Here is a 6000-nt window from a genome sequence, read left to right as displayed (position 1 = left end):
TGTCTGTTACTTCAAATATTTTTTTCCAACAAGAACTCATCTATGTGATCTTTTTATAAACTCTCCAACATCTTCCCGACTATAGAAAATAAACAAACCAGTTTATAGTTACTTGATAAAGATTTAAATCGGAGCTCCACCCTCCACCTTCACTCCCGGGAATCGGAAGCCTCCCCCCCCTCCGGTGTAACATTTGACACCTTTCAGAGGGGAGAGGGGTGCAGACACCTGTCTAAAGACAGGTATAGAGAGGGTAGTGGGGTCACTCTGTGGAAATCACACTGTCAGCCGATGCTCTGTGCAGTAATGTAATTCTGGTGTAGTCGATACTGTCCATGCTGTACTGGGTGGGAGCATGGTGGAGCTTGATGGACGCAGCAAAGCGGTACAGCCTGGAGTGCACGCGGCTCTCGGCGACAGGAAGTGACGTCAGACTGGACGCGTTTCAATGTTTTCTTCAGATCTGAGTCCAGTCTGACGTCACTTCCTGACGCCGAGAGCTGCGTGCGCTCCAGGCTGTTTTCGGTCCAGAATCCCCTGACACAGGATTCAGCACCCGGATCTCTCCAGATAAACTTCTTTAGAACTTAGATCTGACAGGCGATAATCATCGAGCCTCTCGGTGTACGGTGCATCCTTCGATGAAGTTTCCAGGCCTCCTCCCAAGATTCCAGCCTCTTGCATGGTTCTCTCCAGGATAGGTCCTCCCCTGGCTTCCTCCATCAAGTGGCTTCCTCCCATAGGACGGACAGCACAGGATCACCTTGAAAGCACAGACCCAGTCTAGCTGCTGGGCCTACCAAGCGAAGCCCCAACCCCAGACCAACATGGTCCCAGAGCCAGGATTCAGGAGCATGCACCCCCGGCCAGGTGGGCCATGAGGTGCGTGGGACGACAGACTGACGACCTCAGTCCAATGGCGTCTGTCCCTTAAGTACCCCTCCCCAGCATGCACAGCGGAACAGTCACTTTCCTGATTTGCTGCTGAGGGAGACACCCAATACACCCTGATTTTGCTGCTGCCACCCTTGGCCTGGGATGGTAATAACACCCCCGGGCAAATAATGGTGATTACTCCCAGCACAGCCATGGCTGGAACAGAAGCTAAATTTCCCATAATCACATTTGCCTGAGTCAATTAACAACTCAGACCCCCTCTAAATTTAAAGCAGCGCCTGTTCAACAGGAGCAGGCCACTACATACAGTGTAGAAGATGTTGATGGTTTAGGAAGCCTTAGAAGAACGGACACTTTTAATTACAGCACTTTACTTTAACCACTTCAGCCCCGGAAGATTTTACCCCCTTCCTGACCAGAGCACTTTTTGCGATTCGGCACTGTGTCGCTTTAACTGACAATTGCGCGGTCGTGTGACGTGGCTCCCAAACAAAATTGGCGTCCTTTTTTCCCCACAAATAGAGCTTTCTTTTGGTGGTATTTGATCACCTCTGCGGTTTTTATTTTTTGCGCTATAAACAAAAATAGAGGGACAATTTTGAAAAAAAAACACAATGGCCCAGATTCACGTACAGCGGCGTATCTTTGAGCGGGCGTAGCGCATCTCATATGCGCTACGCCGACCTAACATAGAGAGGCAGGACCAGTATTCACAAAGCACATGCTCCCTAAGTTACATCGGCGTAGCGTAAATGGGCCGGCGTAAACCCGCCTAATTCAAATTAGGAAGGTAGTGGGCGTGTTGTATTAAAATTAACCGTGACCCCATGTAAATGAATGGCCGAACGAACGGCGCATGCGCGCGCATGCTCAGAATCACTGGGAGGAATGTCAGTGGGAGGAATAGTGTCCCATCATTGGTGTCAGTGGGAGGAATAGTGTCCCATCATTGGTGTCAGTGGGAGGAATAGTGTCCCATCATTGGTGTCAGTGGGAGGAACAGTGTCCCATCATTGGTATCAGTGGGAGGAATAGTGTCCCATCATTGGTGTCAGTGGGAGGAATAGTGTCCCATCATTGGTGTCAGTGGGAGGAATAGTGTCTCTTCATTGGTGTCAGTGGGAGGAATAGTGTCCCATCATTGGTGTCAGTGGGAGGAATAGTGTCCCATCATTGGTGTCAGTGGGAGGAATAGTGTCCCATCATTGGTGTCAGTGGGAGGAATAGTGTCCCATCATTGGTGTCAGTGGGAGGAATAGTGTCCCATCATTGGTGTCAGTGGAAGGAATAGTGTCCCATCATTGGTGTCAGTGGGAGGAATAGTGTCCCATCATTGGTGTCAGTGGGAGGAATAGTGTCCCATCATTGGTGTCAGTGGGAGGAATAGTGTCCCATCATTGGTGTCAGTGGGAGGAATAGTGTCCCATCATTGGTGTCAGTGGGAGGAATAGTGTCCCATCATTGGTGTCAGTGGGAGGAATAGTGTCCCATCATTGGTGTCAGTGGGAGGAATAGTGTCCCATCATTGGTGTCAGTGAGAGGAATAGTGCCCCATCATTGGTGTCAGTGGGAGGAATAGTGTCCCATCATTGGTGTCATTGGGAGGAATAGTCCCCCATCATTGGTGTCAGTGGGAGGAATAGTGGCCCATCATTGGTGTCAGTGGGAGGAATAGTGTCCCATCATTGGTATCAGTTTGAGGAATAGTGCCCCATCATTGGTGTCAGTGGGAGGAATAGTGCCCATCATTGGTGTCAGTGCGAGAAATAGTGCCCCATTATTGGTGTCAGTGGGAGGAAACTGTGTACCCCGACCCCCAGGATCTGCTCTCTCGGGCACGACATACCAGCTTGGCAAAGGGCTTATAGCCTGGCAGGGAACCCATAACTATTGTGCCAGTTTGGCAACTCCTCATTATATTTGTATGGGGGCGCCAGCCACCTTTGTTTACATTCAGCTGTCTCCCTTTTATATCGTCTCAGAGAAGCTCCGCCCCTTCACAGTCAACTCCGCCCAGCTACATCTCACGCATGCGTCTCTCCTCACTACGCATGCGTACTGCCCCCTTAGCGTCTCTGCTTCTTGCGCATGCGCCCTGTTTCAGGCTGCCAGCTCACGTTTTGTTCAGAGCATGCGCAGTGTTTCTGTCACATCGTGGACTGTACCATCTGCCTCCCCCCCCCGTGTGAGAGATACTAACACACGCACCCCAGCGCCATTATTAAGGCACAGACAGCGGAGGGATGAGTTATAACTGATTGCCGTCCTAGTTGGGCTGTGTTTCATGTAGTGATTGTAATTAGGATCCTCGTTATCTCTGTGTTCTCCCCCCTCACCCCTGGGTGTGTGGTACAGTCCGGGGTGAGCTGTCTCAGAGCGGGTCACGTGTCTCTCTCCTTCCCTCCCGCTCTCTCTCGTGATACAGCCGCGTCTCCGGGGTGAGTACCGGGCCCGGGGGGTGGGGGAGAGCCATGAGGGACGGGGCCCTTCTATTACTGGGGTGTATGAGGGGGGGGAGCAGAGGTAGGTGATGGAATGTCATGATATATGGGGGAGGGGGTGTCAGGAATGAATGAATGGGGGAGGGGGTGATGGATAGTATTGAGGAGGAGGAATGAGTACACCACATATGACAAGGGGGGGGAAGGGGTAGGTGGGCAGATGGGGGAGGGGAAGGACAGGTGAGGGTCATTCTATTACTGGGGTGTATGAGGGCCCGGGGGGAGGGGTGATATAGGGGAGCAGAGGTAGGTGATGGAATGTCATGATAAATGGGGGAGGGGGTGATGGATAGTATTGAGGAGGAGGAATGAGTAAACCACATATGACAAGGGGGGGGGGAGAAGGGCAGATGGGGGAGGGGAAGCAAAGATAAGTGGACAGGTGAGGGTCATTCTATTACTGGGGTGTATGAGGGGGAGGGGTGATATGTGGGAAGAGGTTGGTGATTTATGGGGGGGAGGGGTGTCAGGCAGGAATGAATGGGAGAGTGGTGATGGATACGTAGTGAGGAATGAGTAATACCATATGGAGATGTATTGGGAGGAAGGGGGGTGTATGTAAGCAAATGGGGGTTGGAGATAAGTAGACAGGTGATGGTCTGGGTGTGTGTGGGGGAGAAGCAGGGGTAGGTGAGTGGGGGGGGGGGAATTGGGGGTAAATGAGTGGGGGGCAGTGGGGTAAATGGGGGTAGGGTAGCAGAGGTAAGTGGACAGGTGAGGGTTGTAGTGGGGATAGATGGGGGGGGGGAGTGAGAGTGGATAGGATGGGGGGGGGGAAGAAATGGGGGTAAGTGGACAGGTGAGGGTGGGGAGAAGTGGTGGTAGATTGGGGGAGGGGGAAGTGGTGGGGAGTGGGTGGGGGGAGAAGTAGGTGAGCAGAGGTAAGTGGACAGGTGAGGGTTGGGGGATAGATGGGGGGGGGGGGGATTGAAGTAGGGGTAAGTGGACAGGTGAGGGTGGGGAGAAGTGGTTTGGAGTAGATAGGGGGGGGGGGAGAAGTGGTGGGGACTGGGAGTAGATAGGGGGGGGGAGAAGTAGGGGGTAGATGGGCAGTCCCTGAACCTTTGTCCTCTGGTAGTGAGGAGACTCCCCGCCATCACCCAGATCAGCTCTGCAGTCTATTGCCGGCGGCACAGATCGAGTGAAACAAAAAACAGACATGGTAGTTGTATAGAAATGGATCTGTAGGTTGACTTCTGTTTGTCCACAGCATTGATTGATATTGATCCCATCTCTGCTGAACCGGTCTAATTTTGATCTGTGACTGGCTACCTGTAGTTTGTTGGTAGGATCACAGGAGGTGGGGGGAGGGGGGTTTATAGATGGGGTGTCCCCTGAGGGCTGATCATACTTTGGCGCTCCTCTGGTTAGTGATTGGTTGGGCTCGGGGAGTCGGGTCGGTATATTGGGAAGGGAAATGAGATTTGGGTTCTGCCATCTAAGCACTGAAGGTGAGATCTCCGGGTCGGGTTTGGGGGGGGCGGATCTCTGTACTGGATCAGTTTTTTTTTTATTTTTTTTGGGGAGATCTCTGTACCAGATTGGGGGGGGGGGGGGGTCTCTGTACCGGATCGTTTTTGTTTTTTATGGGGAGATAGCTGTAACTTACAGTCTCGGTATAGTCGGCAGACAGTGACATCCAAATGACCTCCTGCAGATCGTAGAAAGATTTAATCCCAAAACTTGTGCCGACCACACCGGATTTAGATCGGGTCAGGAAATCTGTGTGTCCGGCTCCAGCAGAATATAATCTATCCCGTGATGTCGGCACCCCAAGCTGACCCGTCCATCGGCTCCGGGCGCAGGCACTGGGTTTCTGTCAGAATCGGCGATCCGTCAGATTAGGTAACGGAAGTGAAGTTCCTTCAGCTGCGCATGCGTTCCACCGCTGCCAGGTTTCCTAATCTGACAGAACACCGGCTGACATCTTACTACACCCAGCTACGATTTAGCAGTAAAGCGAGTGTATCTAAATACACTTGTATATTGATATCTGTGATGGTGTTTGAATTTTTTTTAATTTTGAAAGGCAAAAGGTTTAGTGCTGAGCAGTGTGGGGTGTACCAACATGGCCTCCGCCACCTTCCTACTGCTGTTGTCCTGTCAGAAAGCTGCTACCCATCAGAAAATGCAACAGAAGTGACGTTCCGTCGCGGCCATCTTGGTACACTCTCCTGCAGTTGGCACTCAGAAGGTGAAAAGCGGACATCTTTTTACACCCAATGAAGTCTTGCATTTTACACATTTTTACCAGTAAACGCGGCTTATACAGTAAAATACAGGATTTTGAAATCCACCAGTTTCAGTCCTGATAAAACAATGTCGCCCCCCCCAATGTGTAGTGAATGGTAGAAACCATTTGATATTGAAGCCGCTTTACTGTCACTGAAATGACACCCTTCTCCAACATTCCTTCTATTTTATTGAAGCTGCAATCTTATTATTGATCTATTCTATTGAAGCTTCTATTGTTGAATAAAACTGAGATAAATATCTTAAATTCTAACAAAAATGGTTACTTCTGCACCTCTCTAGTCTCCTGAACCGTTTGTCTTCCTCTCCCCGAGTGATATATTTGCATGGCTGGTGAACTTCCTGGTTC

The 6000-nt window shown here is 51.0% G+C and overlaps 1 protein-coding gene across 13 annotated transcripts in view; it reads left to right on the top strand.

Moving 5' to 3' along the window:
* The first annotated feature begins 3140 nt into the window (after positions 1-3140).
* LOC120939798 overlaps positions 3141-6000 on the top strand; it is a 45370-nt gene continuing 42510 nt past the window's right edge. For 4 of the 13 annotated variants that reach the window (XM_040352155.1, XM_040352159.1, XM_040352160.1 and 1 more), the window contains exon 1: positions 3143-3335. The gene's annotated coding sequence lies outside the window, so the exon portion shown is untranslated. Of the gene's footprint in view, positions 3336-6000 lie in introns of all 13 variants that reach the window. The other 9 variants (XM_040352164.1, XM_040352157.1, XM_040352168.1 and 6 more) reach the window with 7 other exon arrangements.

The sequence above is a fragment of the Rana temporaria genome, chromosome 5 (assembly GCF_905171775.1).
Source record: "Rana temporaria chromosome 5, aRanTem1.1, whole genome shotgun sequence".
In the NCBI taxonomy this organism is placed as follows: domain Eukaryota; kingdom Metazoa; phylum Chordata; class Amphibia; order Anura; family Ranidae; genus Rana; species Rana temporaria.
Note: the sequence above shows the minus strand (reverse complement) of the source record. Positions and strands in the feature narration are given on the sequence as shown.